This window comes from Marmota marmota, unplaced genomic scaffold (assembly GCF_001458135.2).
Source record: "Marmota marmota marmota unplaced genomic scaffold, marMar, whole genome shotgun sequence".
Taxonomy (NCBI): domain Eukaryota; kingdom Metazoa; phylum Chordata; class Mammalia; order Rodentia; family Sciuridae; genus Marmota; species Marmota marmota.
In genome coordinates this window covers 16382014-16408131 of record NW_026000005.1, presented here as the reverse complement: position 1 = coordinate 16408131, position 26118 = coordinate 16382014, and the positions used below count along the sequence as shown (strand labels likewise).

The window sequence follows — 26118 nt, the reverse complement described above, 5'->3', positions numbered from 1 at the left end:
GAGAGCGGCGGCGCGGCGGCGCTGCGGCGGCCGCCGCCGCCGCGCGCACCCGCAGCCCGCGGCGGCCGGCGCCGAGCCCAGGTGAGTGCCCTGCCGGTGCCCAGCCTTCGCGCCGCAGGTATCGGACAGCGGGAGGTGGCTTTGTTTTCCTCGCTCGCGCCCCGGCGCGGTCATTCATTTGACATTCTGCTTCCGCTGCCTTGAAACCCGGGTGAGAGGCACCGGGACGTGTCTGATGGTTTGCTTATCCCGAGAAGGTGGGACTTTTGGGTTTATTTGAGCATCACTCAAGGGACAGGAGGCTTCATTTCCTTTTTGGTCTGGAATGTGTTGTGAACATCCTCTGCTGGAGCTTGGGGCCTGGAGAAAACCGGGGCTGCAGATTTAGACGTAGACGTTTCGGAGGACGTGCAACTGCAGAGGTCTGACTCTTTCATGCCTTGTCTTCTCCATTAGCAGTGCTTAGCTGCTTTTCGTTCATTGTGATTAATTTTAGGAACATCTGTATAGACGCATTTATTTCTGTTCGACTTGGAAGTCTTTAGAGTCATCACAGCTCACAAATAGAGTTGTAGCATTCGGTCAATATTAAACTTGGAGAAGGAAAACATCGTGATCATTATATAGACTGAGCTGGACGGCAGGCAAACTTCACCGGGGCCTTTAACCTTCCTGAATAAGATTTCTGCTTTCGATGTCCTAGAGTTATGCACACTCTTGAGTTCTCATAGAACATATACCTTTGTCAAAGTGTAAAACTTGTCTTTTTTGAATAGTTTCTATAGTTTGTCATTTAGAAGAAAAAAAATACTTTAGTATAATCAACAGGGTCTTCTATTCGACTTGGTGAAATTTGGTGTATTATTTTAAATATGATTTTCTTTTTACTAATTCTCCTATTCCCTCAAGGGCTCATTTCTTCTGTTGCCTAGAGAGAGCCTCTCTCTTCTCTAAACAGATGGCTGTACGTTCCAAGAGGCTATCTTTAAAATGACACATTACCTACAAACAAAGAAAGCTCTTAAGTTTGTCTTTGGAGTTATTAAAGCAAGAGACCTGATCTGGATGGTGATATTATTAATGGTGTGAAAATCTGGAGCTTGCTAATCTGTTTGGTCATCAGAAGATTCCTGCAGAGATTGTTTATATAGTGTGGGAGACAGATGGCATCCCTAGCAGACAAGAGAAGCCAGGCATAAAGGGTCATTGTATTCTTCAGAAATTATCTACTTCACTGTTGGGAGGTGGGGTAGAATGGGATGGAAGATGAGAAAGAGATAATTTTTATCTCTCAAAGGAAACATTAATAACTTCACTATCCAGCAGCCTGAACAGTTATTCATTTTTTTTCTTTGAAGGTTTACAAAGTCATCATTGAGCTATTTGTTTTGATTATTACATTAGCACATTTTCGTCTTAATTGTGGTTATGTGAAACAGTATAAATAGACTAGCAAAAATGCTTTTGAACTTAAAAGTATCCTAACACTCTTGGGGATAACCAGTCATAGCTCTTGTACATAATGGCCCTTAGACTCATAGCATTTACTAGCGGGAAGAACTTTAATCTGCATTAGTTTGAACGCAGTTTCCTTTACCTACTCTATGACAGGTGGATCCCTAACCCCTACCTTTTGCCCCTAGACTGTCAGTTATAGGCAGAACCCTGATTCTATGATGATTGACCAGCCTCAGACATTTGGCTTACCATTGCCTCCATCACAGTTTGGGGGACCTTTTGGCAATGAATCTTTATGAAGGACTGTGATGTTAGTGAGGAAATCAAAGTCATTCTGAACATTTGAGAGTCACCTGGAGGTTTCTGCTCCTACCACCACCGTAGATTATTTATGCGCTGTAGATTGCAACTAGATCATAAAATTGGTTTTCCCTCTTTGTGAATGCAAGGGAAAAGATTTCAGTAAATTTATATTCACCAGCCATAGGACTAAATTTAATGAACATGAGTAGTGTTTCACCGCTCTGAACAGGAGGCATGGAATAGAAGCAAGCGTTGGTATTTTTCAATGTGATTTTAGGAGAAAAACATACTTTCTTACTCTTTTGAAAGACTTTGTGTCATTGATCTCAGCAAAGAAACCAATTAACCTGTAGTTAAAGACAGATGCTATGGCCTTTTCTTCTGGATGAATGTGTTTTGTAGGAGAGGTGGCTTTTATTATGTGTCCTGACATCAACAAATGATCTAATATTTAAAATATTTGTTAAATCCATGGCTGGTGTCTGTGGCCATCTCTGTTGCCAAATGTTTCTTCAAGAGAAACCAGAGGTTTCTGGCCTGGGGCTTGGTGGGCCTGGCATGGGTCCACATTTTAGTGTACTACTGCCCGTTTTCTTGGGGTTAAAAATAAATAAATAAAATGGAATCAGTTTTGCATGGTGAATTGGATATGGAATAGCAGTATAGAATAAAAACCATTTTGTTGGCAAATTCCAGGCCTGTCCTGAGAGACAAGACTATATTTGAATTTGGTTGATCCAACAGGGGCAGGGGTTGCTTGTTTACACATAGGAGGTCTTTTGTTATCAGGCTATGAATTAGAGATTAGAAGGGTGACCAGACCTTGTTGTTTACCAGTGCCAGTTTATTCCTGCTGACCCCTCTTAGTGATCAAAAGTGCACCCCTTTCACTCATTTATGGTAAATTATATGATCACCCTGAGAATTAAGGAATCCTGACCATCTTCTTCATCACCCCTCTCCTGATCCCAGGTTTTGAGTCTTGCCTCATTTCAGTCTTTTATTTGTGAAATGCAAAGAGAGACAATCGGAAAAATTTAAACTGGAAGAAATGCATAAGGAAAAAAGAAGTTGTAGGGAAGGCAGAAAAATGGGATAATTGCTTATCATCAATTTATACATATAGGAAATAAAATAGTTTTATTCTTAAGTCATTGTCTATTGTGGCAATAAGCCCATGTTATTATTGTCTCCAAGCACAATTAGAAGTAGCTCTTGTCCTTTTATTTGGGGCTGACACAAATGAGGACAACTCCTGTGATTCAGGAGAGCAGTTTCTACAAAACCTGTTTGCAGACCAGATGGTTATGTGGCACCTGCAAATATGAATGCAGGTTTCACGATCCAGTGTTTGGTACGGTTCTTGGATAGTTACTGAGTGTCCAGAACACAATTGTTGTTGTGAAGACTTGATTCCACGTTCTCTTAGTTTGCAAGCTCTCTGGGCCATGAGGATAATAGAGGGCTTTTGTTTTCTGTACTGTCTTCCTCCAGTTGGATTTGGGTTTCAACTTTTCCACCAGTCGTGTTGCAGAGAAAGAGAATTGGTGTGTCTGTTCACACATGAAGATTTTCTAAGGGGTTTTCTGCAGGTGAGGGTTTGGGTTCTATACCAAAGCTAGATATCTGAAGCTTGTGACACTTGCCTCTGCAATGGTAGCTGTGCTCCTTTGCTAAACAATTGCCTGTTTGTAATAGTTCACTTGCATTACTGGTCTGCAGGTGTTACAATTAATTATGGCTGTCACTTTTGCAGCATTCAGTCCACTAAAGTCCTCAAAAGCTTGGTCAGCATGACTGAAAGAGAAGAAATTATGTATCTCCTTTATAAGTAGGATGACTACATAATTTTTTTTGTCCAGTCAAGGACATTTTTGAAAGTGAAATGATTATAACTGGAAGGGTTACCATATCAACTATCCCAGGAAAACTACCCTGTTTTGTCGTCCCATGACCCAAATCATTAGTTTTTCTGAAGACTATTCACATGATGGAAAAATGTGCTTAGTTTCTTCTGGATTTGTTCACCTTACATGCACACACACACACACACACACACACACACGAGTACACAGGCAAACATTGATCATGTATCTATGTTATGTGTATTGTGTCATTGATATAACCATGTAAGGTGTAGTTATTAGAAAATTGTGGCCTTCATCATCTGTTCATGGATTTACTTTTTAACCTAATTCTCTGCATCTAGCTTCTCCAAACTTTTAATCATCCCCTGTCCTTGTCTAGTTTTAACATGGTTCTTTTTTAATTCTCTTGCTTAAAAACCTTTGAAGGCTATGATTTTATCTTTATTTCTCGAAGATTGATACGCAGGATAATGGTAAGAAAGGAATAGCCATGAAAACATTTCATTTGTTCAACTCATATTTGTTGGATTTCCATGAATTAGTGTCTTATCTGGGTGCAGGGGGTATACCAACTAATGAAACGAACATCCCTGACCTTGTGGAGGTTTCATTCTATTTGAGGCAAGGGATAGATAATGAGCCAAATAAATAAGTACATTTTATAGCATGGTAGAAGGAGATAAATGCTTTGAAAGAAAGAGAAAGCAGAACAGGATACCTGTGGATAAGTAGGATTTATAGAGAAAAAAGCAAAGACTTGAAAAGAAGTAAGAGAAATTACTTATGCGGATGCCTGAGGGAGAGAGTTGCAGGTAGAGAGGACAGCTAGTGTGACTGCCTGGAGGTGGGAATGTGTTTGGATGTGTTCAAAGATTCACAAGAAGACCAGCATGATGAGCTGAAGTGACCCAGTGGGAGTCAGAAATGAGCTCAGGAAGGTGATGAGGGATAGAGCTTGGAAGGCCTTGAGATATGACAGTGATTATGATTCTAGTCAATATCCCGTTACGTTCTTATAAGGTTATCATAACATTAAAGATTGTATTTGTGCTATAAAAAGTATACTGGTTAGTGTATATAGCTTACATTTAATTAATGGTCCATTTCATGTTGGTTAATAACATATGTTCTGTATCTTTAGCTTATTACTTATTAAAATATTTTTGGTGTTACTGTTCTTCAGTTGTATCCCCATTTCACAAAAATGGATCAGTAGTTTAAAGATGGTTCATTGATATGTAAAAATAGTAATGAAGACACAGGTTGAGCATCACTAATCCAAAAGTCTGATATCTGAAATGCTCTAAAATCTGGAAGTTTTTGAGCATTGATATATCACAGGTTGAATATCACACACCATGAAACTTTGTTTCCTGCAAAAAATTATTAAAAATTGTATATAAATAGTTGTTAGGCCACATAGATAAGGTGCAAACAAATCAAATGAATTTTGTGTTTAGATATGGGTCCTGTCCTCAATATATCTCATTATATACATGAAATTGTTTCAAAATCTGAAAAATATCTGAAATTCAATCATTTTTATAGTCCCAAGCATTTCAGATAAGGGCTGCTCAAACCTGCAGTAATGTAAATGTCCCAGTTCACAATGCCATAAACATACTTAGGGAACTGAAGCCCCTGCAAATATAAAATATGAATCTGTATGTATGCAGACAAGGGAATCTGTGATAATGACAATCTCAAGACAGTAGATGAAAATGAAGAGTGTAAATGGAAATATGACAATGACTATTTTAAAGTTGGTTTTTATGGGCTCACCATCCATTTACTTCTGATCTTTATCAGGAGCCAATCCTTAATTGTTGCCTGTTATGAAACTTTGTCCAATTGTGGCATGAAGCCATGGATGTTTTTGTGTCATTTTCAAACAAAGCACAGTGGCTTCTCTGTTATACTATTGAAGTTTTCTAGGACAAGCATGAATAATGCTTTCCTTTACGAAATTAATGTATTGTATTGCTAAAGGTGGATAAGAGGCTGTAACTCTACTAGCTTCATTAAAGGATGCTTGTAGCACAAATAAGTATGAGTCATCTTATTGAACAGATGCTTGGAAAATCAGCTGGACAGGTAAAGATGAACATTATCCTTAGAGAGAAACCAGAAGTTATTGACAAAATTTCTTTGTCAAATGATATGGTGTAGAGTGGATATTTTGTCAAATATCAGTGGAGTAGAGTGTGGAAGAGTGATTACTACCAAGTACAAACTGGCAGGTATCACTTTGGTTGGAAGAAACCACCCATGTCATAGAGAAAATGAATCAGCTTTGGCATTTTTTCAGGAAGGAATGCTTGGTGATGCTTTGTTCCTTTATCACTGAAAATGTGTGCTATAAGGAAAGAGATTTTTCTTTTGATTAACCATTATTTATGAGATTGGAAAAGTTGCTCATGGGACAGGGCTGGCAGAACACTGGTTTGGGGGACAGATAAGAAGGTGACGACTTTGTGAAGAAAAGATGTCAATCCACAGAGAAATTGTAGTGCCTTCTGATTTTGAGGAAATTCTAAAAGAAAGAGCGAAGACTGTGGATATAGCCAAATTGTGGCCTCTGAATTTATGCTGGCCAGTGAGTGTAAGACTGCTTCTCCGTGGTGACATATGCTGATTGAATAGGGGACAGCTGTTTGTATAATATTTTATCTTTGGAATGAGATATTTATGGAGCAAGAAAAATATTTCTTTGTGACACCACTTAAAAATGATTTCTGTTAAATCTAGTAGAGTACCTCAGTAATATGCTTTGCCCATAGTAGTGACCCTTTGCAAGGGCAGGGAAAGAAGGGAGAGAAGCTAACAAATAAAAATACACCACAGTACTTGACTGTGACATTTTCCATCAGAGAGTTGGAGGTCCACATTAACCATATAGGTATAAGGAAGTAATATTTTCAGTAATAGATAGTCCTTAAAATAATAATGCATATGATCTCTTAGTGACCCACTGGAGAAATAGGAGCTCAAAATAATAGCACTTAGACCTAGTAAATTTTGGGAGAGGGTAAAAATGGTATTTGAGAGCAGGTAGAGAGCCACGGTGGGTAGAATCTGTGCTTTTAGGATTTTGGAATAATATGCTGATGGCAGGGGGTTCAGGTAGGGGAAAAATGGGAACTCTTGACATTTGGACATGATCTTATATTTTTGCCTTATATTTCATTTTGTTTCAAATGAACTTGTCACTCAAAAATTTTCAGGACATGATCTATATTGTCTTTGGTCAACCTACAAAAAAACTGAATGATCACTAAGAGTCTTATAATCATCCTGGATTCTCTCTGCATAGACCTTTATCACTTTCTCTCTCCCTCCCTTTCCTTCTTTTCTTCTTCCTTTTGTCTTTTTTTCTCTCAACCTTTGTTATTTCCTTCTTTAAGCCATTGAGCTGGCATCTTTAATCTAAAAAAGACATTAAGAGCTCAGAACCTGTACCATCATGTCTGGCAGATAGATACGTTATCCAGGGCAAGAGGAAAAGGGCCCTGGGGAAGGAAAATTCTGTAGCTTCCTCAGCCAAACCCTTCTAATGTGTAATATCCAATTAAAGCACATATTTATATCTAAACCTGTATTCTTTCATACAGACCATTTCTTCTCCCACTTTGAACTATAATGAAAGTGGAGTAATGGTCTTTGGTCTAATAACTCTTTAATTGTGATGGCCACTGTTTAATGCTAGAACAGAAGTCATTTGTGCATTATTCATGGGACAAACATTGAGAGCCTTAGATGTGCCATGCTGTATGCTAAGTGGTGGGTATAAAAGGTTAATATTCAGACACAGCCCTGCCTACATAAAACAGATAGTCTAGACGGAAACAGGTAATGAAGATATGAAAACAAGCATATAAGTGCAAAGCAAACGTCGCCAAATGGTTAACATTTGTTCAGCCTGGTATTGGTATATGGTTACTGTTATATTAACTTCTCACCTATATAAACTTCTGAATATAAATTAGAAATATTTTGTAAGTAAAAAATGGAAAAATAAAGCAAAATTGGAAGTGTGATAAGTCCCTATGGGAGGGGGGTCCTGTTAGAGAATAGTGTGTGACTGAGGCTTCTTTTAGGTGGAGTTGTCAGAGAGAACCTGAAGTGTCACTCATCACTCACTTATGTATGAGGGGTGAGGATAGTCTGGACAAGTTTCAGAGAAGAGTCACAAAGACGACTAATGACTAAGTTGAAAATAAGACTTATGAGAATAGTCTATGAGAACACTAAGTACTAGGGATGCTGAGCAGCAGCAGAAAGCCTAACCTGATGCAATGAGCAAGGTTTTTTTTTTTTATGTATAGGCATTTTACACATCCACTGTCCCCATGGTCAACAGCAGGCAAGGCAAGTGACTCTGGTAAAGAATTACATGTTGGAGGAGAACTGGAATTTTGTCTTGCAGTTGAAGAAAAGCCACAGAGAACCTGCAAGGCAAATTAGTGAGCCTTCCTGTAAAGAAATATATTATCCAGGAATTTTTACAGGTGATCATCACCTCCTTAGGAGATAGTTTCTGTGCTTTCTTTACTCAGTATGGGATGGTGGTGTGTGAGGCACTCTGGTTTACTTCAGACGGGTCTTCTTTTCATCCCGTTAATACCCATGCTCATCTCTACTTCAGTACTTTTACCACAGCAAACACCTGGAATGAGCACCCGTTCTACTTACTCTTCATGTCTCTATTGCCCTTTGATAAACAACTTAGAAACACTGTTTTTTAAAAAAAAATTTATTTATTCTAATTTGTTATATATGACTGCAGAGTACAATTCAATTCATATTACACAAATAGAGCACAATTTTTCATGCCTCTGCTTGTATACAAAGTAGAGTCACACCATTTGTGTTTTAATACATGTACTTAGGGTAATGATGTCTGTCTCATTCCACTGTCTTTCCTACCCTCATACCCTGTCCCTTCCTCTCCCTCCCCTTTGCCCTATCTAAAGTTCATTTATTCCTCCCATGCTGCCCCACTCCATCCCCATTATGAATCAGCATCCTTATATCAGAGAAAACATTTGGCATTTGTTTTTTTGGAATTGGCCTAGTTCACTTAGAATTATATTCTCCAACTCCATCCATTTACCTGTAAAAGCCATGATTTTATTGTCTTTTAATGCTGAGAAATATTCCATTGTGTGTATATATACCACATTTTCTTTATCCATTCATCCATTGAAGGGTGTCTAGGTTGGTTCCACAATTTAGCTATTGTGAATTGTACTGCTATGAATATTGATGTGGCTGCATCACTGTAATATGCTGTTTTTAAGTCCTTTGGGTATAGACCGAGGAGTGGGATAGCTGGGTCAAATGGTGGTCCCATTCCCAGTTTTCCAAGGAATCTTCTTACTGCTTTCCAAATTGGCTGCACCAGTTTGCATCCCACCAGCAGTGTATGAGTGTACCTTTTCCCCAACATCCTCGCCAACACTTATTGTTGTTTGTATTCTTGATAGCTGCCATTCTGACTGGAGTGAGATGAAATCTTACAGTGGTTTTGATTTGCATTTCTCTGATTGCTAGAGATATTGAACATTTTTTCATGTATTTGTTGATTGATTATATGTCTTCTTCTGAGAAGTGTCTGTTTAGTTCCTTGGCCTATTTATTGATTGGGTTATTTGGTTTTTTGGTGTTAGGATTTTTGAGCTCTTTATATATCCTAGAAATTAGTGCTCTATCTGATGTACCTGTGGTAAAAATTTGCTCCCATGCTGTAGGCTCTCCATTTACTTTACTGATTGTTTCTTTTGCTGAGAAGAAGCTTTTTAGTTTGAATCCATACCATTTATTGATTCTTGGTTTTAATTCTTGCGCTATAGGAGTCTTATTAAGGAAGTTGGGGCCTAATCCAACATGATGGAGATTTGGGCCTACTTTTTCTTCTATTAGGCATCAGGTCTCTGGTTTCATTCCTAGGTCCTTGGTCCACTTTGAGTTGAGTTTTGTGCATGGTGAGAGATAGGGGCTTAATTTTATTTTATTGCATATGGATTTCCAGTAGAAATAGTGGTTTTTATCATTTTATTCTCAGCCTCCTCTCTTGAAGAATATGATACATCTAGAAGTCTATGTAGCTTCCTTTGTTGGTGCCTGACAGTAAGGGTGAGGGTGGGCTGGATATCCTCATCTGGGAGTAGGTGGGGAACTGAGTTTAGTTTGATGTTCCCAGATGCTCATATATCACCTCCTTGGGATGCTATTTTTATAACAATTAAGATGTTAATAATCTGTTGTTTTAGATGGTGCACCAGTTATTTTGTTTCACCTTCCTTAAAATCCACCTGAATTTTAAGCACTCTGAAAACGTGGAAACTTTCTAAAGTCTCTGTGTAATGCCCAGTATTGATCATGTAGAGAATATACAATAATCAATGCCTAATGGCTAAAGGAAACGTGTGTTTCTTTCTCATGGAACACTATGAAAGGCAGTTATTTATACAAATCAAATATTAAGTTGGCACAGGATGCCAAAAATTTAACATTTTTATAGTTTTAAAATGAGAGAAAGTAAAGTCTTGGAGATCTGATTCATTCAGATGCTTCTGATCTCAGAAACTTTCTTCCTTTGTAAGTCATCTCTTTGCTATTGGAAGTGTAGTCTACAGACCAGCAGCATCTGCATCACTGGAACACTTGTTAGAAATGTAGAATCTTAGGCTCTATACCAGACCAGAATTAGAATCTGTGTTTTTTAATACACATTAAAGCTTTTATTTATTTGTTTTAATTGGTATATAAAACATAATTGTATACATCAATGGGGGTAGCTTGAGGTTTTGATATATGTACATTGTATAATGTTAAAAATACATATCTCCTTGAACATTTATCATTTTTCAGATGAAAGCTTTCAAAATCTTTGCTTGCAAGATTTGTGATGTATTGTGTATTACGTTATCTTTAGTCACCCTAATTTCTTGCTCCTACTGTAACTTAGTACACATCGATCAAGCTTTCCCCATCCCTTCCTTCTTCTCTCTCCTCCACCTCTCCAAACTTTTCCAAACTCTTCCCACAAACCAGTTCCAAAGGCTTCTGACTTCTGAATCACATGGTCAGGTATCATCACAGCAAATACTCCACTTCTCAGTACCAATGTTCTGTGTTAATCAAACTTTTCATCACTGTGACCAAAATACCTGGCATACACAACTTAAAGGAAGGAAGATTTCTTTTGTTCCACGTTTTTGGAGGTTTCGTTCCATGATAGGTAGGCTCCTTGCTTTGGGCCTGAAGCTACAGAGAACAGCATAACTGAAAGGTGTGGCAGAAAAACAGGCCAGGCATAGGATATGCCCTTCCAGGGCATACCTCTTGTGATCTGCTTCCACTAATTAGGCCCCACCTCCTGCAGTATCCATCACCTCACAGTAGTACATTCAGCCACCAAAGGATTAATCCACTGATATGATCAGAGCCCTCATGATCCAGTCACTTCCCAGAAGCCCCACTCATGGACATTGATGCATCTACAAATGATGCTTTGGAGGACATTTCAGATCCAAACCAAAACCATACGTTTTCAGTTCTCTGAGTATATACCTAGGAGTGGAATTGTGGATCATATTGATGTTTATCATTTTGAGCACCTGCCAAACAGTTTTCGAAAGTGGGTGCTCCATTTTACATTCCAGTCAGCAATGGACGAGGATTCCAATTTTTCCACATCCTTGCCAATACTGCTTTTCTTTTTGCCATCCCAGTGGGTTTGAAGTAGCACTTCATTGTGATTTGGCTTTGCATTTCTGTAATGACTACTGGTGAGCATCTTTTCATGAGCTTATTGGCCATTTCATATCTCTTTTGCAGAAGTGTCTGTTCAAATTCTGTACTAATTTAAAAAACTGGGTTATTTGTCTTTCTGTTGTTGAGTAGTAAGAATTCTTTACATATTCCGGGTATTAGACCCTTATGAAATATATGATTTGCAAATATTTTCTCCCATTCTGTAGATTGTCTTTTCACTTTCTCAATAGTGTCCTGTGAAGCACAAAAGTTTGCTTTGTGAGATCCAATTTCTCTTTTTTAAGGTCCCTTGTGCTTTTGGTTTCATACCTATCCTTGCTTATCTTTTGTCATATTTTTCTATCCATTATGGAGATTTGGATAATGATGTCTCAGTTTTTTGCTCTTGTAGTTTATAACCCTGTTTTTAGGTATATACAGGATTATAATCATGTTTTTCCTTTTGACTTTACCCTTTTATCATTATAAAATATCCTTTGCCTCTAGTAACAATTTTTATTGTAAAGTCTATTTTGTCTGATAATCACATTGTCACTTCAAGTCTTTTTTCATTACTGTTTGTATGGTGTATTAGTTTTCCAGTGCTGCCATTACAACTACCACAGACTGAGTAACTTAAAAAAAAAAAAAAAAAACAGAAATCTATTTTCTCACTGTTATGGAGGCTAGCGAGTATCAAGAAGTCTGATTTCCTCTGAGGCCTCTCTCTTTTGCTTGTAGATAGCCCCCTTCTTGCTGTGTCTTCTAGAAGTCTGTACTCTCTGTGTATGTCTCTAATGTTTTCTCTATGTCCAGATTTCCTCTTATAATGATGCCAGTCAGATTGTATTAGGACTTACCCTGTGACCTCCTTTTAATATATAATGTTTTAAAGGCCTTATCTCCAAAATTAGGAACATTCTTAAATAATAAGGGTTAAGGCTTAGAAATATGAGTTTTAAGGGACCAAACCCAGCCCATAATACATGGTATATTGCATTTTTAAACTTTCCTCTTATTTGTTTCTCTGAATGTTAAGAATTTCTTGTAGATAGAATTTAGTTGGATTATTAAAAAATGTATTTTGCCCATTCTCTGCCTTTGGCTGAAGTGTTTGATTCATTTACATTTAATGTGATTATTAATAATCAGATGGGATTAATCTCTGCTCCTCTGCTGTTTTCTATATGTCTGTGTCTTGTTGTTTTTCAATTTTTCCATTATTATCTTGTCTTGTGTACCTTGCTTTATGTTAAATATACATTTTCTAGTGCATTCTGCTTTGAAACAGCAACAAGGATACACTAGAAAAAATATATTTTTATAGGCCTTTGTGCTGTCATTCCTGATGATGTTGTTACGATATTGAGTTATTTTAATAGTTATTCTTGAGGTTACAATTAAAATTTTACCTTTAAATGGTCAAGTTAAAATCAATTTCAATTTCAGAAGTATATGACTTCACTCCAATATAGTTCCATTGTTTCCTTTCATATGATACAAATTATATCTTTAACATTAAAACCTTATCACCACACTTTTATAATTATTAATTTATGCAGTTTTTTATCAGATTTTCAAAGGTGTTATAGACAAAAATGCATTTATACTGTCATTTACATTGAACTATGTAGTTAACTTTACTGATGAATTTGAGTTAGTATTTGGTGTTTTTTTTTTTCCCATTTAGGTTTCAAGGACTTCCTTTAGTATTTCTTGTGAGATGCATTTGGCATTAACATTCTCTCAGGCTTGGATTATCTGAGAATTCTCCTTCATTTTTTAATAGCACAGTTTTGCTGAATGTAGAAGTCTTGGTTGAACTTTTATTTCAGTGATTTTTGAGTGTGTTATCCTATTGCCTTTTGACCTCTGTGATTTTCAATGAGAAATTAATTCTTAATCTTATTGAGATCCCTTGTGCAATATTTTTTTTGTTGCTGTTTTCAAGCTTGTCTTTTGATATTTTGACTACTTTTAAAGTTAATTCTTCTTAGAGTCTGTTGAACTTCTTTGATGTATAGGTCAATGTTTTTCTTCAAACTTAGAAAGTTCTTGGGCACTATTTCTTTAAACACTTTTCTGTCCCTTTCTCTGTTCTCCTTTGGGAACTTCCAGTGTGAAGATGTTGATATGCTTTTCGGTGTCCCACAGGTCTCTGAGGTTCTGCTAACTTTTTCTCATTCTTTTTCTTTTTGTTCCTATGACTACATAATCTCAATTGATATATTTTCAAATGTATTGATTCTTTTGTCTGCCTGTTCAAATTTGCTGTTGAACTTCTCTAGTGAATTTCCCACTTAAGTTATTGTGTTTTTCAAGTCCACTGTTTTTTGTTTCTTTTAAAAATATTTTTATCTACATATTGATATTCTTTGTTGAAACATTGTGCTTGCACTTTTAATTCTTTTTTTAAAAAAATTTTGTTTTGGTACTGCTGTTAATTGAACTTGGAGCCTAGCACCTACTAGGGAAAGTGCTCTACCACTGAGCTACATCCTCAAACTTCCTTTAATTCTTTACGCCTGATTTGCTTAAGTTATTTGAATGTGTTTCCGCACATGAAGTCTTTCACATATAAAGTCTTTATCCAGTTAAGTTCAACATTTGCTATCTTTGCAACATTTTTATTTGCTTTATTTCCTGTGAATAGGCTGTACTTCCTTGTCTGTGTGTCTTGTATGTTTTTGTTGAAAAGTAGACATTTCAAATAATATAATGTGACATCAGGTTTCCTCCCTCTTTATGGTTTGCTACTTTTGCCTTTTGTTGTTGTTGTTTGTTTCTCTGGACCAATTCTGCAGTCTGTATTCATTGTCATGTGTAGCTCCTGAAGCCTCTACTTAGTTACATTAGCAATCAGCTAATAATTTGTGTTATGATTTGGATTTGGAATATCCCCCAAAGGCTTGTGTTTTGTAGAGTTGGTCTCCAATACAGTGATGTCCAGGGGAGAGGCTTTTGAGGAGTGATTGGATTATGAAGACTGTAACCTCCTCAGTGGACTAATCCAGTTTTTGGATTATTGATTTGAATGAACTACTAGAAGGAGGTAAGAACTCTAGGCAGGTGGGGGGTATGGTTGGAGGAATTAGGTCACTAAGGGTGTGCCCTGGTAGTGTATTGTTTGATTACTGTAGTTTTGTAATGTCTTGAGTTCAGGAATTGTAATGCTTCTAATTTTGTTCAAGATTGCTTTGATGATCAGGGTCTCCCATATGAATTTTAGGATTGCTTTTTCTATTTCTGTAAAGAATGCTATTGGAGGCTGAGCATGGTGGTGCACCCCTGTAATCCCAGCAGCTCCGGAGGCTAAGGCATGAGGATTGCGAGTTCAAAGGCAGCCTCAGCAAAAGCAAAACTCTAAGTAACTCAATGAGACCCTGTCTCTAATAAAATACAAAATAGGGCTGGGGATATGGCTCAGTGGCCGAGTGCCCCTGAGTTCAATCCCTGGTACTCCCCCCAACAAAAACAACAATGAAACCAAACCAAACCAAACCAAACCCAGAAGAATGCTATTGGATTTTTATTTTTTTTTATTTTTTATTTTTGGTAAAAGTTGTATTGAATCTGAAGATCTCCTTGGATAGCATGGATATTTTAACAATATTTTTCTTCCAATCTCTGATCATGGGATGTCTTTGCAATTATCTGTCTTCTTTAATTTTCTTTATTAAAATTTTATAATTTTCACTGTATTTTTTTAACTTCTAGTATTGTATTCTTTTTGTTCCTATTGTAAATGTAATTGTTTTAATTTCTTTTCAGGATGGTAATGATAAGTACATTCACATTGTGGTGCGACCAATTTCTATGTTGCCAAGGCTAGTCTTGAACTAGGCTCCAAAAATTCAAAAATTTGTTGATTTATATATTTCAACTTTACTGAATTTGTTTATTTGTTCTTACAGTGTTTTGTTGTTGTTGCTGTTGAATCTATGATTGTATTTGGACATGTCTTGTGCAAACAGATATAATTTTACTTTTTCATTTCTAATTTGGATGCTTTTTTTTTTCTTGTCTAATTGCTTTGCTTTGCCTGCCTCTTGTTTGCCACAGCTGGCATTGCTGCTCAGGAAACTGCAGGATTAAGCAATTGCAGCTGATTGTTTTCAACAAACGCTGTGGGGAAGGGCTTTTCCTCTTGAGTGGGCACTGATTCAGGTCCAGTAAAGATAGGTACTAAGGATGGATTTTTCCCAGGTAACCACTGGGTCATATAATGACAATTTTATGGAATGGGAACATTTTGGGAAGCTACAAACTGATTGTGCTCTGTACAGGGGCTGTTAGAGTGCTGTTTTTCAAAGTTACCATGGCTTTAAGGATACTAGTTTCAAGGGTGTCATGATGCCATGGAGAAATGCTGAAAATAGGACAAATTAAAAAGCCTTAGAGTTCACTGTTCTTACTCAGCCATATTTCTTGAGTAAAATATCCTCACAATGCTGCAAACCTGTTGTCAATTTTCAGAATTATGAAAACACTAATTTTTGACGATTTTTTCCCAGTGTTTTTATTGACTTTTATAGAGAAGAAAATTTCTAGAGATTCTTACCTGACCATTCTGGAAGTATTTTTCTCCCTATTGAATTCTGAGACTGCTTGCTGATATAATTATTTTAAATTTTGTCACGCAGTTTTTATTTTTTAAGTCTGTGTGCCAATGAATATTTTTTGGGGGTGGGTACCAGGGATTGAATTCAGGGGTACTCAATCACTGAGCCACATCCCCAGCCCTATTTTGTATGTTTTTATTTAGAGACAGGGTCTCACTGAGTTGCTTAGTACCTGGTTTTTGCTAAGGCTGGCTTTGAACTCATGATCCTCCTGCCTCAGCTTCCTGAACTGCTGAAATTACAGGTGTACAACACAGTGCCCAGCGAATTTTTCTTTTTTAAAAGACAAGGTCTTGCTATGTTGCTAAGGCTAGTCTTGAACTAGGCTCCAAAAATTCAGCCCTGTCTAAGCTTCCTGAGTAGTTGGGATTGCAGGTGTATGCCACATGCTCAGTGAAAAAAAGTTAATTGTGGTGAAATATACATGTCTTAGTTTTAGCTGCTATAATCAAATGCCAATAAGCATTTATTGTTTAAACCAATAAGCGGCTTAAACAACACATATTTATCACATTTCTGGAGGTTAGAAATCTAAGATCAGGCTGCCAGCAGTTTTGAGTTCTTGCCAAGGGTCCTGTTCCTGATTTACAAGTGGCTGTCTTCTTGCGCATCTTAACATAGCAGAAAGGGATTCTTCTCCTAAGGGCACTATTATTATTTGTGAGGATTCCACCCTCATGACCTAATTACCTCCCAATACTACTCTAAATACTGTCACATTGAGAGTAGAGTTTCAACGTATAATTTTTGAAGATGCACAAATATTCAGTCTATTTGAATAGACAAAATAAAATTTATAATCTTAACCCTTTTTAAATGTACAGGATGGTAATGATAAGTCCATTCACATTGTGGTGGGACCAATCTCTAGAATTCCTTTCATCTTGGAAAGATAAAACTCTATATCCACTAAACAAATTGCTTCTTTCTTCCAGTTCTTGGAAACTAACATTCCATTTTCTGCCTTTATGAACCTGACTACTCTAGGTAGTGCACACATATAGAATTGTGTTCCATATTTATCATTTTGCAACTTGCTTATTTCATTTAGCACAGTCCTCTCAAGATTCACTCACGTTGTATCAAGGGTCAAAGTCTCCTTTTTTAAGACTGAGTAATGTTTCCTGGTATACAGCACATTCTGTTTATCCATTCATCCCTTGATAGACAATTGTGTTGCTTCCATCTTCTAGCTTTTGTGAATAATATTTCCATGAACACAATTTAAAAATATCTCTTGTAGACTCTGTTTTCCATTCTTTTGAATATATAATTGGTTTCTTTTTGATATGGAAATCAAAAGATGTGGAAGCATCTACAGAAATATCATTAACATATACTAACCTGTTAAAAAACTATCAAATGGACTGTCAGAATGGCAATTAATTTGATAGTTTTTTTACTAGGTTAGTACATGTTAATTATTTTCTTAAATTTTGCTGTGTAAATTCTTCAGCAGATATGAACAAGTATTCTTTTCTGTTTGTTTCCAACATTAGACGATACTTGTTCTGTTTTTCGGGTGATACGGTTTAAAAATTACTAAGTGGCATGAAGCCATGTTGGGGTTAGAAAATGAGTAAATCACCAAGTTAAATGTAATCTGACTTCTGATTCCTAATTTGACCTCTAAATTACTGTGTTTTATTATTTTTTGTTTAAATTACATGGTATGAGGATAAGAATTATTATAGTTCTTTTGATTAAGCAAATAATAGAATTTTACAGTCGAAATTTCATTGGTAATAGGTTATTGGGAAAATGTATTTAGGGAAAGAGTTACAGTCTATTCACTGAGGTAGATGTCAGTGGCCTTACATTCTTCTATCCAGCGAATAAACTCAAAATCTGCACCATGTAGGGAGAAAACGCAAATCTGTGCAGTAAATTGAATGAAGAAGAATCTGGGAAGATGGAGCTCACTTGCACTTTCTAAAGGAACAACAGTTAGATTATTTCCCTAACATACTGAATATGCCAGTTTTCAATAAAATTCAGAAATAATTTTTTTATGTGAAATCTCCTTATTTTAAAAAGGGTACAGGTGCAGTGGCTCATGCATGTAACCCCAGTTGATTGGGAGGCTGAGATATGAAGATAGCAAGTTCAAAGCCAGACTCAGCAACTTAGCAAGACCCTGTCTCAAAATGAAAAAATAAAAAAGGGCTGAAGATGTGGCTCAGTGGTTAAGCATCCTGGTTATAAAAAAAGGGAGAAAATAATTTAAACATTTAATAGAACACTTGGATATCCAACCAGATAAGTTTGCAAGCAGGATTCATGATCCTAATAGATATCAAGAAATTTGTGGATTCAGAGTAGTCAGTTTGAGAGATACCACATAAATGACATATTCATAGTAATCTGATAAATTGGATTAACGTAATTATGATAATAACATTTCTACTGTTGGAAAGGTCCATAAGGATCATTCTGTGTATTCATTTTTGTTTAGTTAAAAAACCAGAATCTGACGAAGTTAAGTGACTTCACTTTTGTTAAGACTCTTGGAATGATGCACAGCAAGCTGAGGGATAATAGTACCAGCTCCTCCTTTTTTGGGGGGGAGGGCACTGGGAATTAAACTAGGCCACTGAGCCACATCCCCAGCCCTATTTTGTATTTGTGAATTTTATTTAGACACAGCGTCTCATTGAGTTGCTTAGCACTTTGTTTTTGCTAAGGCTGGCTTTGAACTTGCGATTCTCCTGCCTCAGCTTCCCTAGATGCTGGAATTACAGGCATGTGACACCTTACACAGCTCAGTTCTTCCTTCTTAAAATGTGTTTGGATGTCTCTTGCATTTTTATTTACAATAAGTTAGATTTATATAGAATTTCCCTATGTGTTTTCAAATGTTCTCTTCAGAGATCATCACAATCACCAATTGCAGGTGCTATTCTCATTTGGTGAAAGTAGAAACTGAGTCCTGAAGAAGTTTCATAACTTTTTCAAGTTCACACAGCTAGTTGGTAATAGTGTATCCATTATAGTTTCTTTTGTATCCTAGCACTCAATTATACTGGGACAATGCACTGGTGAGTTGGTCCTGGGGCAGTCTGGGATGTGATGTCACCCTAAACTTAGTGACAGATATGATAATAGGATCTAGTCCCCTTACTTGTAAATTTTCCCATTATGGCAGAAAGAAAACCAATACAACAAAATAAAGGTTTCTCAAGGGGAAGAAAAGTGCTGAATAGATCAGATGGATTAAAAAAAAATAGTCACATGGAAAAAAGTAGACAGAAGGCATTTCTTGGATAATTTTTGGTGTTTATTTATCAAGGAGAAGTTGACATTTAAGACAGCTTTTATTTCTGTATTATTTCTTAGTTTTTTGTTTAGTGCTTTGTTAGGCTCTTTGTTTTCTTGCATTTAATTTTATTCATACCTCTAGTTTCCTTTTGTGGGAGGTGGGAGTGGGCGAAACTAAGTACTGTTGAGATTTTAAGTTGGCAGCACTCTCTGAAATACTTTTAGGAACTATGGCTTTATATAATGAGAATACAAAAATAACTATCATAACATAGAGAATTTTAATTTAGGTATATGAGTGTCCTTATGATTCCCCCCACTCCAATTTTTTTAAAGAAACAAACACCCAACTTGACCTTGAATGAAATTCTGATGGCTTCAAGCTAAATTTGGAAATGAAAAGATAATAAGAGAACTTGTGTAGCAAAATAGGCAACATATACATAAAACAATTCAGCATTTCTTAAGGAGGTATGTTCTAAATGTATTTTAATTGTTTTATTTTTAGATACATATAATAGTAAAATGAAACAAAAGATCTTCTGAATGACTTTGATATATAAAATTAAAAAATTATTTTATTCCAAGTTTTAAGACATGAAACATTCCATTTCTCAATTTTCAAAATGGGAGAAGACTTTAGTCCTTTCTGTTTTAATTCCCATTTAGGGAGGAAGGAAATTATCTAGAAACAGATTTATTAAGACCTCTTACTAGTGATACTGCATAAGGTGAAGAACATCATTAGTTCCCAGGATTTTTTTTTTTTTTGTGTGTGTGTGTGTGTGACAATGGCCCATATAAGTACTTGATAATTAATTCTGATTGAGCACCTAGAATTTCAGAAATATCTTATTCCTGTACTTTCCCTCCATCTTCCTTAGAGAAATAGCATCTACAGATATGTGGTTCAGTCTGCCTTCCAGGTAGTCTCAGGTGAACAGGTTTGCCAACTATTCTACTATGACAAACAAGGGGCACTAGTTGATGACCCTTTTCAGTTAGCAACATCTACTTTCTTTTTACAAGGCCAGTACCTTATAATTTATATTATGATTTTATATTTATGTAGCTTTACCACCCCACTTCTGGTGCCAGTTTCTTTGATTGGGTGAACTAAGCTATTATCATAGACACTTCTCCAAAACATAGTGGCCCAGTAAAGCTAGAGCTTATTCTTTTTTTTTTTATTATTAGTTGTTCAAAACATTACAAAGTTCTTGACATATCATATTTCATACATTTGATTCAAACGGATTATGACCTCCCATTTTTACCCTATATACATATTGCAGATTCACATCGGTTACACATCCACTTTTTTACCTACTGCCATACTAGTGTATGTTGTATTCTGCTGCCTTTCCTATCCTCTACTATCTGCCCTCCCCTNGACCCTACTTGGACAAGATAGGTGTCTTGACTCTCGGTGGACAGGACACCTGAGTGGACATTACTAAGAGGACATATAAATGGCCAACAGCCATACAAGACAAGGATCAGCCTAAGAGGTCATCAGGGAAATGCAGGTCAGAGCCACATGAGATACCACCTTGCACCTGTCAGAATGGCTGTTTTCAAAGGCAAAAATGAGGAATGTCCTGGAGGTGGGGAAAAGGAACCCTGCAGTGTTGACAGAGCAGACATGTGTCATGCAGTGTGAGGAGCAGCCCTGTTGGCTGCAGCTGGGAGTGTGAGGTAGAGCAGACTGTGGGAAACAGAAGGAAGGTTCTCCAGCAACCCGAGACTCACCCACCACATGATGAGTCCTTCCACTTCTGGGTGTGCAGCCAGAGGCCTCGAGCAGTGTGTTGGAGAGCTGTCTGCCGGCTCTTCCTTAGGGCACCCCTGTCCACAGCAGTAAGCAGACAGGATCAGCCCACCTTCCCATCAGCAACGAGTGCACAAATAGAAGAGAGCGTACGAATGCTCACTGGAGCGCCTCTCACGCTTTAGAAAGGAGGCACTGCCACAACTCGGAGTTCCTGGAGGCTCTCGTGCCAGGTGACATCAGACACAGAAAAGCAAATGCCCCATGATCTCACTTCTGTGTGGAATCTAAAAAGGGTTTGACCATGATGGCTACCAGGCCTGATCATGGGGTGGTGCAGAATCTCAGTGGGTGAATGTGCTCTTCTCTCCCCTCCCCTCCCCTCCCTTCTCATCTTCTCTCCCTACCCCATCTAATGTAATTCATTTCTCTCTCTTGTTTTTTTTCCCCTTTCCTCTCACTTCCTCTTATATGTGATTTTGTATAACAATGAGTAGAGCTTATTCTTATCTAATCGTCTTTCTAGCGTTTCTCTCTCATTTCTCCTTTAGGTAGATGGATGTTTCTGGATGGATAGGCCCTTTGAGCACAGTTTTAACATTTTTTAAAAAAAATTTTATTTAATTTTTATTTTTAACACACTCTTTTTAATTCATTGCTCTGCCAGCCCCTCTGGGCCATTATCATTCACACAATCGAAGCTATCCCTCTTCCTCATTTGTGTTCCAGCCAGTGAGAAGGGAGAGAATCACTTGACACGGAAAATGCATGTGTTCCTTCCACCCATGTTCCACTGGTGAGAATTCAGTCTTATGACAACCTCAAGACTGACTGGGAAGTTGGCACATGCATTTTCTCTGGAAGGCCATGGGCCCACCGGTCCAGCTGAAACTTGTTACTAGGAAAGAAGGAGAGATTCACTTTTGGGAAAGACCTAGCAATGTGGCACCGTTAATTACTGAATGTCTCGGAATCTTAGTTTTTTCATATCTAAAATGTATACGCACCTCAGAGGGTTGTCTTGAGGCTTAGATAAGGGAATACATAGAAGTTGAAGTTTCTGGCATAATAAAATAATCTTAATAAATTTAGCTTTTAATTCTGAAGAGAGTTTTCTAATGACACAAGTAATGATTTCTTTTTCTGTTATTTAATGCTTAAATAACTTGTAAGCAATGCTTACTTCAGGAAAATTATACTATATTAACGAGTAAAAGGCATTGAACAAAATACATGGAGACTATGCTTATAGAACCATAACATGTAATGTTTTTTTAAAAACATATTTTTAAAAAAGTATTATTAATGGAGTAACCTTTAACACTGTTTCTTAGAATGGTTTTAATGTAGATAAAACATAAGTAGGTTTTGAGGTAAGTAGTCCATTAGAGTAATTTAATTTCATTTGCAAACATTTTAGATTTTTTTTTTCTTTTAAAATGGGTCATCGCTAGAAGCAATTCATTTATTTGGCATGATATTCTTAGCATATGGATTTGCTGCAGAAGTGAGAATTCTAAAATGCCCATGTAATTTTAAACATTGTTTCCTGGTATTTGGTGGGGGTGGGATGGATAGCTATAAAACCTCTTACTAGCTTAAAGAAAAACAAGAGCTTAATACAAAAGTAGAGAGAATTTACTAGTATTTTTAATGTTTTAGTTTGAAAGTAAGGAAAGTAATCTAGCATTGTGGCTATTTAGGTGTGCACTGTATATTATTTGCTTTTGGCAGCTATACTAAACATTTAAATCTGAGGCAAAGTATTCTTTAATCTTTCAGGGCTTATTATTATTACTATTAATTTATTTTTTTGGTACCAGAGATTGAACCTATGGATGCTTAATCACTGAGCCACATCTCCAGCCCTTTTTATTTTTTATTTTGACACAGGATCTTGCTAAGTTGCCCAGGGTCTTTCTGAGGCTGGCTTTGAACTTGCAGTCCTCATGCCTCAGCCCCCTTCAATTATTGTTATTTTTAGTACAGAGATAACTTTACTTTAGGCTTTGGTTCCCTAACTTAGTAATTTCAGCCTATCAATTCTTAAGGACAATTCATCCCTTCTTTTTTATTCTAATTTGTTATATATGACAGCAGAATGCATTACAATTCATATTACACATATAGAGTACAGTTTTTCATATCTCTGGTTGTACACAAAGTATATTCACACCATTCGTGTCTTCATACATGCACTTAGGGTAATGATGTCCATCTCATTCTGCAGTCTTTCCTACCACCATGCCCCCTCCCTCATCCATTTTTTTTTTAAAAAAACAGTTCTCTGATGAATCCAGTGTTTGACCAATAAATAAAAATGAAATGTGACTGGGATCACATTCAGGGTTCCACTAGTGTTGTGAAATTCTGTGTTAATGTGGTGAAAGCAGAGTCTGTATCCATTGTTTTAAAGATGAAGAAACTGACCTTTAAATCTGTTCATTAGTTCCCTACTATCTTTAATGATAAGAACATAAAAAAATACAAATGTGTTAAAGAACTTGTAAGTTAATTTTTAAAGAAAAATTAGCATCTGCAAAGCATGTTCATTTGTTGCGTAAGAATCCTTCCTTGGTTTGCTATTTTTTTTGGGCAAAATACTGAAAGAGAATATGTGTGCCATCTGCTCTATCATCATCAATTTTAGATCAGACCCTCCAAATTTAGATTGATTTCTCACTAATTTAACCTGCAGCTTTTGGTAGTTTTTTTCCCCTTGATCTCTGGAATAGTTGCTGGCTTATTTTGTGGGTGAGGTTGAGAGGGTCTTTAAATGGAGTTATATGGAGACAGGATCACTGCAGCCACTAGCCTTGTAATGATTTAAGTAGGACTCCATTGTGAGCTTGGTGGACATCATTGAGCAAGCCAAAGACAGCTTTGAATTAAAAAAAAAATAGATATAAATTATCACTCAACTTTTAATGTACTGTGTACTACACTATCCTGCTTATTAAACTTTTACTTGATACTTATATTTTATGTTTGAATATATTTTTGTTGTGGTCTGTATACATCCAGAATGTTGAATGCATAATGTATGGGACTGGAACTTGTATGAAACTCCAAGGATAAGTCAGTATTCAAAAGTTCTATAGGGGTAGGCATGAGGGTGAGCAGTGTGATATTATTATTATTATTATTATTATTATTATTATTTTAAATTTTAGGCACAAGGGGATCAAGCTCAGGATCTTACAAATGCTAGACAAGTCCTATATTACTAAGCCACATTTCCAGCCCTATTTAAATTTTATTTTTTGAGAAACAGTCTTGTTGTGTTGCCCAGGCTGGCCTTAAATTTGCAATCCTGCTTTGTCCTCTCCAGGAGTTCGGATTATAGATGTGTGCCACCCTAGTTGGCAAGGAATATAAATTTATAAAAGAAATGTTAAGAGGCAAAAAGGAAAAATTTAACTAATGTTTATTTTTTTCCCTCTTAGGCAGGTGGCATATGAATGTAATTCCAGTTACTTGGAAGGCTGAGGCAAGGAGAATCACAGATTTGAGGCCAGCCTGGGCAAAATATCTCAAAATAAAAAATAAAAAAAGGTCTAGGGAGGTAGCTCAGTGATAGAGTATCCCCAGGTTCAACCCCTAGCATTAGAGTAAAAAAAAAGAAAGAAAGAACAACGTATTTTTCTCTTTCCCCAATCTTTCATTTTGAAAAATTTCTAAATGTTAGAATAAGATAAAGAAACATTCAAAATTATCTTCATGGTTAATCAATTGTTAACATTCTTTTACTTTGATTTCTTTTTTTCCCCTGAACATTTTATAAATAAATTGTGTGTGCCATTAAACATCACCCCTAAATATCCACACTTCCTAAGAATAAAGACATTCTTCTGCCATCTCTAATATTATTATTGTTGTTTTTGGATTTTAACCTAATGAACCATAATTCAATGAATATCTGTTTTGGTTTGGATGTAAAGTGTTCCCCAAAAACTCATTTGTGAGACAATGCAAGGTAGAGGTGAGATGATTGAGTTATGAGAGCCTTAACCCAATCAGTGAATTAATCCCCTGTTAGGGATTAGCTGACTGGTAACTGAGCACAGGTAGGGTGTGGCTGGAGGAGGTGGGTCATTGGGGTCGTGCCTTTGGGGTGTATATTTTGTAGGCAAGTGGAGTCTTCCTCCCTCCCTCTCTCTCTCCTTCCTGGTGTGATGTCTTGAGCTGCTTTCCTCCACCACATCTTCCGCCATGATATTCTGTCTCACCTTGAGCCCTGAGAAATGGAGCTGTCTGTGGACTGTAGACCTCTGAAACTGTGAGCCCCCAAATAAATGTTTTCTTCTCTAAAATTGTTCTTATCAGGTCTTTAGACACAGCAGTGAAAAAGCTGACTAAAACAATATCTCATGTATATTTTATGTTAAAATTATCCCACACTTTTTTTTTCAATTAAGGTACAGTAAAATTTCATGCATCTCATTTATGTCATGTCTCTTAATTTCTTTTTAATCTAGAAAAATTCCCATGCCTTTTATTTTGTTTTAGGATGATAGAGTTGAAGAATTTAGACCCACTGCAGAATGTTCTGGATTTGTCTGCTTTTTACCCAATTTTTACATTCAGGCTTGGTGGCTCAGGTGATATTACTTACTGCATCCCATTTAGAGGCCCAGGAAGTCTGATCATCCTGCTATTGATTGTGCAGTGAGTTCACTTGGTTAAGTGGTAAATCCTGCAGTTTCCCCTGAACAAGTGCATGAGCTCTTTTATGATTAGTAGGTAAACTGCCCAGTGATGCTTGAGATAATGTGAATATTCCATTCCCTAACAGTCATTCCCCAGGTACTAATAGCATTTACAGGTGATTCTTGCTTGAATTAATTGTATTGGTGGTTGCAAAGGGATTATTTTCTGTCATTCCCTTTTCATCTAACAGATAGCTTTCTGCAAGAGTTTTCCTCCTGTGTCCCTATACTATCTTTTTTTTTTTAAGTTATTTATGTTTTAGTTGTAGTTGGACACAATACCTTTATTTTACTTATTTATTTTTATGTGGTGTTGAGGATCCAACCCAGGTCCTCGCATGTCCCAGGTGAGTGCTCTACCTCTGAGCCAC

At 36.8% G+C, this 26118-nt stretch overlaps 1 protein-coding gene across 5 annotated transcripts in view; it reads left to right on the top strand.

Annotated features, from left to right (window-relative positions):
- Hecw2 (HECT, C2 and WW domain containing E3 ubiquitin protein ligase 2) overlaps positions 1 to 26118 on the top strand; it is a 363407-nt gene that overhangs the window by 784 nt on the left and 336505 nt on the right. For 2 of the 5 annotated variants that reach the window (XM_048808218.1, XM_048808214.1), the window contains exon 1: positions 67 to 422. The exons of 1 other annotated variant lie outside the window; for it this stretch is intronic. The gene's annotated coding sequence lies outside the window, so the exon portion shown is untranslated. Of the gene's footprint in view, positions 1 to 8; positions 423 to 26118 lie in introns of those variants that run through there. 2 more of the 5 variants (XM_048808216.1, XR_007349418.1) reach the window with 2 other exon arrangements.